The 12,946-nt window shown below is 35.7% G+C and overlaps 1 protein-coding gene across 1 annotated transcript in view; it reads right to left on the bottom strand.

The window, feature by feature from the left end:
• LOC135123556 (leucine-rich repeat protein soc-2 homolog) overlaps positions 1–1,502 on the bottom strand; it is a 53,453-nt gene extending 51,951 nt beyond the window's left edge. The window contains exon 1 of the mRNA XM_064048337.1: positions 1,439–1,502. The gene's annotated coding sequence lies outside the window, so the exon portion shown is untranslated. The remainder of the gene's footprint in view (positions 1–1,438) is intronic.
• Between the last annotated feature and the right edge of the window lie 11,444 nt (positions 1,503–12,946).

Genomic DNA, 12,946 nt, shown 5'->3' with positions numbered 1-12,946 from the left:
CAGATTATTTATATAAATAAATCTAATACAATTTTTTACAAAAAGATTTCATTTTGTGCATTTTTTGTATGTTACTCTTGATTGAAATAGCACATTAATTAAGAAAAAAACTAAAGTCGTTTTATTAAGTTTCATTATGTTGCAATCAAATGAAGCAATTTGTATTACAGCAGCAAATTTGTTTCAGACTAGCTTATTTTCATATTTTCAACTAAGTTTTCCATCAAAACAAGTTGAATTATGTGGTACAAAATATTAGTCAAACATTATTTTTCCCGATTTTTCAACAACAAATGATGCCCTAACATTATTGTAGTTGATGTATAAAAACAATTAATGAAACTTATTTTCAGAAACAAAAAAAATATTGACAATTATTTGCACATTACCGATAGCGACAAGTGAATGCGAACGATGTTTTTCGACATTAAAACGTATAAAGATATTTTTACGAAATACAATGTGTCAAGAAAGATTGTGCGCCTTGGCAACGAGTTCAATAGAAAAAAAACTAGTGCAAGAAACCACCAATTTCAATGAACTAGTTATAGTTTTGTTCGTAACAAAGAAAGATGTGTGGATTTTATATATAGAAATATTAATTAAAAAATTCGAAAAGAATTTAAAGTGGGGGATAACTATTGCATCAACTGGATACGCGATTAACAAAATTTTATTTATATTTCTTATGCCAACAAATTCATAAGGAACTTTGAGTTCGCCCGACCACTGTTGGGGAACTCTGGAATTAGGTCCACCTGCTCGTGGTTCCAGATGGTAAACAGAAATTATCAATTAACGGACCTCTAACTTGATATTTTTCTAAATTTTCAATAAAAAGAAAAAATCATTACCCAACAGAAAAAGTCACGAGGCGCCACTGCTTGAAAGAGTTAACCATGTTTACGTCATAAGGTGTTGCCTCACCAAAATGTTAGGGTCACGAGCCGCCACTGATTTTAAAATGTTAAATGGGTACAACAAACGTTTAATATAAAAACCTCATCCAAATTCCGACACTACTGAAAATAAAAGGAAGCAACCCAACGCGTTAATATTATTCACTAATGATTTTTTTACACAATGGAACCCACATTCAGGACAAAACCAATGCAAGTGCTGCGTACTTGATGTATGTAGGTGGCGAGTAATTTTTTAATGGTCATTCGACAACGCCGCTTTTTGGAGGTTATGTAGATTGGAGTCAAGAAATAGGTCACCATTTTTTCAACCAATCTGGAAATTTGATAAAAATATTGGACCATCATTGGCCGGGGCTCTACTAGCTTATGAAAATGTACACATCGCTTGCGTAAAAAGCCCCTTTTACACCCATTTTTTTTGTGAGGGCACAAAGATGCTTTTGCATTTTGAAGGAACTAAAATTTTAGTTCCCAAATTAATAACAGGAATAGAGAAATTATTTAAACTTTCCTACCTGTAGCGACTGCAGAACATTGTTAAATCGAAGCACAAAAAATATACTTGCAGCCGAAAATTAGGAACAATTGTGCAAGAAACACACTCCCACAGGAAGAATGATGAAATTTCACTGTACTGAACCACGCCACAGCATAGCTGACCAGTGGCGGTGACCTTGTGTGTCACTACCATTACCATTCGACGAATCGACAGATGGTAACGGCATGTTCTGTATACAGCGCCCTCGTGCGGTTGAATAACAATTTAAGATTTTCATAGACAAAATTTTTGTTTAATTTTGAAAGTACATTTTTTAATATGCGTATACTCGTGTGTATATGCTTTAATATTGAGTTTTCACAATGTGAATTATTCATTTATAAAATAAAATGCTCATAGAAAAACGAGACTATATTTTCCTAAAATTAGTTTCATTAATAAAAAAATTATGCCAATGATTTTATACTAAAAAAAAAACAAACGTTTATCACCAGTTTAAAAACAATAATAATGTTATCATTGATTATCTGAAGGATATATTTAATAACAGAAGTAGTAGTAGAGTAGTAAGTAGTAGTGGTAGTAGCAGTAGTAGTATTAGATCAAGATTAGATATATGTATGCTCTGAAGTATGTATGTACAATCAAACCACTACAGATTTAAAAAAAAAAAAAAGATAATTCAATCACAGTGTGAGAAAAAAAACTCAAGATGGATTCATAAACCTCAAGTACAGGGGTATATTATTTTATAAATTTAAATAATATTTTTAAAATTTTGAGGTGAAATCATCAATTTATTGATGGGAACGATTGGACAAATTGTGGTTGACGTTTTATGATCTGCACGATATTCTTAGAATTTAACAACAATCGATACGGTAGTTCTGGAGATTATCTGTGTAATGAATAGAGAGCGGATTTTATGAAATTTGCATATCCGTAATTTTTTGCATATAAGTCTTGATATTTAATATGTGAACGAATCATGCTAATTAAAAATTAATACAGCAATAAAAAAAATTGCATATTTGCATATATTTGCCTTCTGCTGCATATTTCACGTAATGGGTGCATATTTTGCATTTTTATCAATTTTTGTGCTAATTTGAAAAAAAAAAGATTGCCATTCTATCGGCATTTATCTAGAAAGACGAAATTTCATGAATCATATTGGAAATATTGTACTGAGCTTCAAATAACTGAAAGGTTTGGGTTTTATGGTAGTTTGGAGAAACCACTGAGTATTAAGCCATCCTTCCAGGTAAATTCGCGCCCTAATTACTGTTGGAAATACGTGCAGTCCCAATATTTTTGTTCTTTGCATCAGTGTATTAATGGTATGTTTTGTGGTGGTCCAAGGGAAGTTATCCTATTATTTTTCATCGTGAGTTTGCATTGAAAGCGATACAGGTGTGTCAATATGTCGAAGATAACTCAAATTAATTTATGGTTTAAACCTTTTCCTAAACTTATTCTTCAAGAAGGAACTGTGTTTTGTCGCGCCTGCTCTAAACCGGTAAGTATTTTTACATCTGTGGACGAAGCCGCAGTTTTTCTATTTACAAATACATATTTTAGAATCACCGGAAAAAATTTTTGTTAGAATATTTCGAAAAATATTTAAAAATAAATTGTTGCCAAAATAGTAATTAAATTAGTGATTACTATTTAACTCTTTTTTAATTTGTTCTGTCTATATTTATTTTTTAGTATAAAAATATTATCATTGAAAATGTGATTTATGTGTTAGTGAGATGTAATTAAACACTTTGCAAAGTGATTTATGTATTTTTTGTAATAAAACGTAAGCTCGGGAAACCTATTTTTGTAATTTGTAAATAAATTTAGTTCGCTTATTAATATTTTTTTTAATTATTGGAGCATATGCAACTGCATATTTCTGCATATATTAAGAAAGTTACTGCATATTTGCATAAATTTGGTGCATATCATATGATCATATTTCCCAAAATTTTGCTGCATATTTTCCGCTCTCTAGTAATGAACATCAACACAAACGACCGACAGACAGACAGACGGAAACCGTTAACCAATGTAGTAAATCAGTTAAGTCTATACATTCTTAGTTCGATGTTCAAGTTGTCAGCCTTCTCAAAAATTTTTATGCTTTCATCTTCATTCTCCATTAAGCTATATGACGGTTCATATAATCGACTAGTTCTTCTAGTTGGAGATTTTAATGCAAAGTTTTAATTAATAGGGTGAGTATGTCATCTGCCAGAGTAATTATGACGTGAACGAAGTATGAAACTAAAAAATCGAGACACCAAAAATTGAAAAATTGTATAAACATGGACAAATTAAAAATAAAACTGCAAAATCGGATAATTGAGGAATTGGAAAAACGAAAAAATAAAAACTCCGAAATTGAAACATCAAAAAATCGAAAAACGAAACAATTTTGAAATTTTTCAATTTTAAAGTTTTCAAGTTCTTGATTTGCAATTTTAATCAAAATGGAATTTTGCAAAATCGAATAACTGTAACACCGAAACATTAAAAAATGCAACAATTAAATTGAAAAATCGATAAAACGAAACAATTCTGCAATTTTTCGATATTAAATTTTTCAAATTCTCGATTTTTCATTTTTTAATTGTTCAGCAAAAGGACAAATTTATTCAAACCGAAATTTTGAAAAATTTTAAAATATAAAAATCAGAAAAATGTAACATTGAAACGTCTAAAAATTACAAAATTGAAAAATCACAAAATTTAAAAATTGAGAAGTCGAAGAATTGAAAAAATAAAGAAAAACTGAAAAAACGGAAAAAATAAGAATCAAAAATTGAAAAATCGAAAAATTGTAGTATAGAAACCTGAAAACCATGATTAATTAAAAATCGAGAAATTGAAAAATTGAGAAAACGAAAAACAAAAATTTCTATAAACTAAATACAAAAAATTTTAATTTCAAAACCCCAAGATTTTAAAATGAAACTTGAAATATCGAAAAATTCAAAAATCGAAAAATGAAAAAATTGAGAAATTGATTTGGATAATTGAAAAATCGAAAAATTGTAATATTGAAACCTGAAAACCCTGATTAATTAAAAATCAAGAAATTGAAAAATCGACAAAATTGCTTCGTTTTTCGATATAAAATTTTTCAAATTCTCGATTTTTATTTCTTCAACAAAACTGAAAAATAAAAATAAAAAAAAAACTGAGAAGTCGAAGAATTGAAAAAATAAAGAAAACTTGAAAAACACGAAAAAATGAGACTGAAAAACTGAAAAATGAAACATGATATATCGAAAAATTTAAAAATTGAAACTTCGAAAAATGAAAAAATTGAGAAACTGACCAATGGGATAATTGAAAACACAATTGAAAAATCGAAAAATTGTAATATTGAGACCTGAAAACCCTGATTAATTCAAAATCGAGAAAGGGAAAAATTGAAAAAACGAAATACTAAAACTTCTATAAATTAAATAATCAAAAACAAAGAAAAAATCAATTTCGAAATCCAAAAATTTTAAAATGAAAACCGAAAAACTAAAAAATGAGGAAATTGTAAAAATGAAACATGGAAAAATTAAAAAATTGTAACATCGAAAAAACGAGGCACTGAAAGACCGAAAAAATTAAAAGTTGAGAAAAAATACAGAAACTGAAAAATCGGATAATAGAAAAGGCAAGAATTGAAGAACAGTTGAATAATAAAAACCCTAATAATTATTTGAAAAAAGTGAAAAATTGAAAATCGGCAAATTTAAAAATGAAACAATTACAAAATTGTAAATTTGAAAAAAAAAATTTTAATGGAAAAATCGAAGAAATGAAAAATTGAAAAAATTGGCAAACTGAAAACTGGATAACGAAAAAATCAATTAAAAAATGGAACAACTGAGAAAAAGATAGAAACTGTAAAATCGAATTTGTAACATATCAATGCCTGAAAAATTAAAAATCGAGGAACTGAAAAATCGAGAAAATGAAAAATTAAAATATCTACAAATTAAAAAATGGAAAAACACAAAAATTTTACCATAAAATCCAACAATTTCATAATGAAAATCTAAAAACTAAAAAATGGAGCAATCGAAAAATGTAAAAACGAAACGGAAAAATAAAAAAATATCAATTAAAAAAACGAAAAATATAAAAATCTCGAATTGAGAAATCAAAAATCGAAGAAACAAAATAATTGGAATTACCTACTTGAAAGTACTTTTTTTTTAATTTTTCATTTTCTCAATTTTTCGTTTGTTAATTTTTCAACAAAAGGACAAATTTATTAAAACTGAAATTTTAAAAAACCAAAAAATCTGAAAATTGTAAGACTGAGAATCCCAACAATTTAAAAATTGAGATATCGAAAAAATACTCAAAATCGAATAATTAAGAGGTCAATAATTGGAAAAGGAAAAATTGTAACCTTAAAAATGAAAAAACTGAAAATTTAAAAAACGGAAAAACCGATCAATTGCAAAATTGAAACAAATTTAAAAATTGTAATCTTAAAACTTGAGAAACTAAAAACTTCGATAATTAAAAAAAAGAACTGAAAATTTGAAAAACTGAAAAAAAAGAAACTATAAAATCGAAAAACTGATGAGTTTAAATCCAGAAATAGAAAAATACGGAAAACAAAATTTGCTAGAAATAGAAAAATGGACAAATTGTAAAATCAAAAGTTGAAGAATCGAAAAAATAAAATATCTAGACACTAAAAAATCGAAAAACACAAAAAATTTAAATTGAAAAATCCAAAAATGTCAAAATAAACATCGAAAAACTTTAAAATTAAAAAATCTAAAACTGAAAAATTGAAAAAAAAAACGAAACATTGAACAATAAAAAAATTGAAATACCGAAATGTTGAAAAAATAGCGAAATTAAAAAATCGGATAACGAAAAAATCAACAATTGAGAAATCAAAGAATAAAAATATCTTAAAATGGAAAAATCTAAAAAACGAGAAACTGTCAGATCTAAAAATTATAACACTGTAACCTGAAAAAACTGAAAAATCGACAACAAAAAATTCAAAAATGCAAGAACTCTAAAATAAAAATCGAAAAACTGGGAAATCCTAAAATCGAAAAGCTAAGAACCTTAAAAATTTCAAAAACCGATGCGAATTAAAAAAAATGCTTAGACCAAACAGATGACAGCAATAATATTCGACTTTGGGCCAGTTTGAATTTAGTGCCGATGTACTTTGTTGCAATTAGTCGGCACGGGTGAGGAAATTCATGTATGCTATCCAATAAGCCATCATAAAATTTTAAATATGTTGCCAACCTAACAAAACAATCGCAAAAAATTAATAGTATCAATTAGTTTTCTTTCTTTCAGGAAATGCTTTGACCGGGGCTTCGTAGATTACATGCTGTCATATTTTAAACATTTTTATCACAGAATAGGCAAATTTTATGGGAGAAAAAACACGCATAGCTCTAGTATAGTAGTTTTTTAAATCCATCAAGCTGATCGTTATTGACAGACAGTAAATCTTAATTAAATTACATTTATTAGAAGTGTACCAAAACATATTACAAATTTTATATCTGCTTAACATCTCATGAGTAAAGCATCTTTAAAAACTACGTACTTGACAAAATACTGAATTATATTATGTGTCAATTGTCTTTAATAAAAACATTCTTGAATATAAACTTGTCGAGTGTACCACAACATTTTTTTGGAAAAAATAAAATTCGCAAAAGTTATTGTGGTTACATTTTTTTATGATTTGAAAATGTGCATTGAGTGCATGCCAAAATTTTACTCTCAATTTTGGCATACCAAATTTTTATATTAGTAAACATTAAAAAACATCGGTTGTTTTTAGACTGTGATCTTTCTTACACTACTCTACAAACTAACAACACATCTGTTGGAAATATCATCTATTATAAACATTTTATGAAATATTATACAAATTAAAAACAGACATTATAACACGTAACATTAACACTTAAGACTAATTTAGAATTATGTAGGAATGACGTTAAACTTTTCGTTTGACACATGCATGAAGAAAACATTAAATTGATTTACCACTATTACAGTGTAATCATTAATGCTAATTTAACGTTATCAAAAAAATTACAGAATCACATAATATCTTTAACTTTTATACAAACCCTGTAACATTGTGCCTAATTAATATGTACTGTTTTCCAAATATAGTAACACCACATTCTTGACAGTTAGCTACGACAATATAAAAAACTATTGGAAGCGAATTTCAAATAAAAATGTTTCTTATAAATATTTAAATAAGAAATGTAGAAGTATCGAGTGAAACCAAATAAATACGAAGTAAAAGTTATGATATTTGAAAAATTATGAAGATAGACAGTTCTAACTACAATGTTACACAATTAGAACGTTCAACGACTAACAAATATGGGTAACATTGGGGGTTTTGTGGTAGAGATACAGTCTTTTAACAGTTATCATTTTTAAACGTACACAATATTTAATAACATTCCAAGAGAACAGCGGAATTTGACAACAAGAAGTGTATGTTCTGCATCTTACGTATATGATGATATAATAATATTTATTTATTTTTTTGGAATGATTTAATAATCATACATTGTCATGAAATCTATTAATATTGTTACGAAATACACCCTTACGCCGCCCCAGTACGACGCCTATGGCGGTCGAGAGCCTTCTGGACGTACGCACGGCGCTGATGGGTGAATCATCGCTGTTGACGGCCGAGAGGCGGGCGCATAAAGACAGGTCTGGAGCGTCTCGAAGCGGCGTCCAGGGGAGTCTCGAAGCGGAGTCGCGATGGATGTTCGTGAAGGATCTCGATCAGAGACTATGGGTTTAAATAGAGGCGGCCGTAGGTAATGGATTCATTCATCCAGTGAAGACAGTCGAGAGCGCCGAAATAATTTCTGTACATATTCGTCGCAATAGATAGTGTTGTAATTCGACCTGAAGAAATAAATTTTTGAGTTTTACCAACGCCCGATTTATTATTCGCCCGTCAATCGTAACACTGGTGTCAGAAGTGGGATTAATAGTGAAATAAATCGGGATTCGAATTTGGTTGGTGCTACTAGGGGAGACCGGAACAAAGTGAACTTTCGAGAAAATTCTCTCCCGCGGTAAGAGTGGAATAACGGAATTAGACTTTCATCACCTGACATTGGCTTCGAGAATTGACATCTGCCAAGGCTCTAGAAGTTTCTAGAAGAAAAATTTTATGCCGACTACCACAAGAGCGCAAACAGCCAACATGGAGGAACAACTGACAAAAATGATGAAAATGTTGAGCGAAAATCAAAGAATAATGGAAGAAAGTAGAAAAGAAGATCGAAGAATAATGGAAGAAAATAGAAAAGAAGATCGCAGAATAATGGAAGAAAATCAAAGAATAATGGAAGAAAATTTAAAAGCTATGCAAACTACACTTTTGAACAGCCGAAGCGAAATCCTCCAAGTCGTGCGAAATGAAGTGGACGAGATGAGAAATGAAATGGAAAACAAGATCAAGGAGCTCGAAGAAAGGTTGCAAACACCACGACCTACAATTGCGACCCCTGCAGAATTCAGTCCGGTGAGAGTTCAACCCCCTATTTTCGATGGGCAGACGTCGTGGACTACTTATAAGAAGCAATTTGAAGCTGCGGCCTTGTCGAATAGCTGGAATGACCAACAGAAAGCGACCGCTTTGGTAGTAGCACTACGAGGTGCGGCCCTGGAGATTCTACAGACATTATCAGAAGAGAACCAGAAGGACTATACCGCTTTGACGACCGCCCTCGAACTCAGATTTGGAGATGAACACCTCCGGCAAGTTTTCGTAGCGCAGCTTAAATCTAGGATTCAGAAGAGTAGTGAATCTCTTCAGGAGTTTGCGGCTGATGTTAAACGTTTGGTACACCTCGCCTATCCTGAAGCTCCGCAAGACTTCCAAGACAGACTGGCAGCAGAAACCTTCGTAAACGGCGTAAGAGATAGTGAGGTAAGAAGAGTCCTGCAAATCTCCGGGTTCAAGAAACCATCCGAGGCGCTGATTCGAGCGTTAGAAGTGGACGCCGCATACAACAGCTCACCTCGTTCCAACGTTAAGATACGAGGCATTGGGGTTGAGGGCGAAGTAAACCCTATTCAAGAGAGTCTCGACAAAATGAGCGAGAACTTTGAGAAACTCGCCCGCGAAATAATTGCCGAAATCAAGACGGGCAGTTCTAGACAACATGGAGGGCGCCTAGAATGTTACAGGTGTGGGCGTCAAGGGCATGTTAGGAGGGATTGCCGTGTTAGATCGCCAGCGCCGATGAGGAGATCGCAGCCGCGACCTCCTCTACATCAGGAGCAGGAAAACTAAAGGCAGTCGGTATCTCGGGGCGCGTACTGGCTGCTAAAAGAGAAGCCCCAACAACTGTAATGGTTAGAAGTATCGCGGGGAGCGTCGATAGTCCGACAATCAGCGGAAAAATCAATGGACGGGAATCGAAGATCATCATCGACACAGGAGCCGAAGTGTCCCTTGCACGCAGATCCAGGTTACAAAATTGTCAGATTAAATCAGTATGTACCGCCACGAATGTGAAGACGGTCACGGGAGAAACAACACCGGTTCTGGGTACAGCGGTGGTGAATGTAGAGCTCGGTCGACTCCGAATAAGGCATGAAGTTCTGGTGGCGGAAATCGCTGACGATTTCATTCTGGGAATGGACCTAATCAGCCGGTATGGTTTAATGATCGATCCAGAACAGAAAATTCTGCGTTTTGGAGCCGAAGAATTTGTGCTGGGACGTCCGAATGTGGAAGCTGCAACGGTCAGACTAGTGGTCTGTCAGACAACGAAGGTAGATGGTAATGCAGAAGTCATCGTTCCCGCCAGAGTAGAGACAAACCCCGGATACAGTTTGGGGATGGTGCAGCCGGCAAGTGACTCGACCCACAAGCTCCTGATCGCGAGCACCCTAGTCAAAACCGACCGTGACATACCCATACGTGTGGCAAACGTGTTTCCCAATGCAGTCAATATTAGAAAAGGGGAGATTATTGGAATGTGTGAGCCAGTCGCCCGAGTGTTGAACTGCGAGGAAGAAGACGTTGAGAATGAGTCTAAGGACGGGGATACCAAAGGCTTGGAGGTCAACTGGGACCAGCTGTCTGCTCGTGAGAGAAAACTGGCCAAAGGACTCATTCGTAGGCACCGTAATGTCTTCGCCTCAGAGGAGGAACCATTCGGGAAGACCAACATCGTAGAACACCGAATAAACACTGGTGACACGCAACCGATCCGTCAGGCTCCTCGAAGACTACCCCTAGCCAAACAAGAAGAAGCTACAAGACTCGTGGACAACATGTTGAGAGATGGGGTAATTGAAGAATCCAACAGCGCGTGGTCATCTCCAGTAGTCTTGGTTACCAAGAAGGACGGGACTACCCGATTTTGCGTCGATTACAGGAAACTGAACGACGTCACGAAGAAAGACAGTTACCCCCTTCCTCGAATAGACGATACCTTGACGACCTTATCCGGCTCGGCGTGGTTTTCGACCTTGGACTTGAAGAGTGGCTACTGGCAAGTAGGCTTGCACCCGGACGACAAAGAAAAGACTGCGTTCTCCACCGGAAGTGGCCTCTATCACTTCACCGTTATGCCCTTCGGGTTATGTAATGCGCCAGCAACATTCGAGCGGCTGATGGAGATGGTGCTAAAAGGATTGACATGGAAGACCTGTCTGGTATACCTCGACGACGTCATGATTATGGGCAAAACGTTTGACGACCATCTGAAGAATCTCGAGGAGGTGCTAGAACGAATGGAAAAGGCTCGTTTGAAACTAAATCCCAAGAAATGCTCGCTCTTCCAGAAAAGAGTCGAATTCCTGGGCCATATCGTGTCGGAGAAAGGAATAGAAACCAACCCGACGAAAGTTCTTGCTATCCGGGATTGGCCCATACCAAGAGACAAGCATGAACTACGAAGCTTCTTGGGACTCTGCACATATTACCGACGATTTGTAGAAGGGTATGCCGACATCGCAGCACCGTTACACCAACTGACGGAGCAGAAGGCGACTTTCAAGTGGAGCAGTACATGTGAGATGGCCTTTAAAAGACTGAAGACGGCTTTGTGCACCAGCCCCATTTTGGCTTACCCCAGGGACAAAGGAATGTTCGTCCTCGATACCGATGCGAGTAACTCGGGAGTTGGGGCCGTATTGTCGCAGATACAAGATGGGGAGGAAAGGGTTATCGAATATTTTAGCAAATTACATTCCAAGCCAGAAAGAAATTACTGTGCCACAAGGAAGGAACTGCTAGCCATTGTCAAAGCCGTCAACCACTTCCACAAGTATCTATACGGACAGGAGTTTCTGATCAGGACCGACCACGCTGCCCTCTCGTGGCTACTGCGGATAAAGAATCCCGAGGGCCAAGTAGCGCGTTGGCTGGAAAGACTACAGCAGTACCACTTTAGGATCAAACACCGAGCGGGTCGACTTCACAACAACGCTGACGCTTTGTCAAGGCGTCCGTGTGGAGAGTGCAAGCACTGCGAGAGGATCGACGCGGAAGAAGGGAACCTGCCCGTTCGTCGGACGATTTTTGAGCAAGATGAAGAATGGACAACGGCGCGGTTAAAGCGTGAGCAAGAAGCAGACGACATAATCGGACCAATACTAAAGTGGAAGGAGGAAGGAGTCGAACGACCCGGCTGGGCAGAATTGTCCGACCAATCCCCCAGTTTGAAGGCATTATGGGCCCAATGGGATTCCTTGGTCATGGAAAATGGGCTCTTGAAGCGAAAGTGGGAGAGTCCTGATGGGCGTACCTCTAAGACGATGCTGGTCCTCCCCAAGGTAAAGGTTTCCAAGGTCTTAGAGGAAGTTCATGCCGGAACATCTGGAGCCCACTTCGGAGTGAACAAAACTTTGTCGAAAATCCGGGAGAGGTTTTATTGGGTAGGTCATCGTGACGATGTCGAAAGTTGGTGTCGCAAGTGTACGACGTGTGCGGCCAGCCAAGGTCCTCATACCAGGGCGAGGGGAAAGATGAAGAAATATAATGTTGGGGCACCTTTCGAAAGAATCGCCATCGATGTGGCCGGTCCGTTCCCTGTAACAAACGACGGCAACAAGTTTATCCTGGTGGCTAGCGACTACTTCAGCAAGTGGCCAGATGCCTATGCCATTCCAAATCAGGAAGCCGTCACGGTCGCGAAAGTACTGGTTGACAATTGGATCAGTAGGTTTGGCGTCCCCTTGGAACTTCACTCAGACCAGGGACGCAATTTCGAATCCAACGTCTTCCAAAGAGTGATGCAGCTACTGGGAATACGTAAGACAAGGACAACGCCACTACACCCACAGTCCGACGGCATGGTGGAAAGGTTCAATCGGACTATGGAGCAACACCTTTCGAAAGTGGTAGAAGAGCACCAAAGGGATTGGGACCAGCACCTTCCACTATTCCTGCTGGCCTACCGCGCAGCTATCCACGACACCACGGGCCAAACACCTGCTCACGTTGTATTTGGGAAGGAACTGCGGCTGCCCT

This window comes from Zophobas morio, unplaced genomic scaffold (genome assembly GCF_036711695.1).
Source record: "Zophobas morio isolate AGI-343-1 ecotype UQ-CSIRO unplaced genomic scaffold, CSIRO_AGI_Zmor_V1 ptg000006l, whole genome shotgun sequence".
Taxonomy (NCBI): Eukaryota; Metazoa; Arthropoda; class Insecta; order Coleoptera; family Tenebrionidae; genus Zophobas; species Zophobas morio.
The sequence above is the reverse complement of the archived record's forward strand: the minus strand, read 5'-3'. Positions and strand labels throughout refer to the sequence as shown.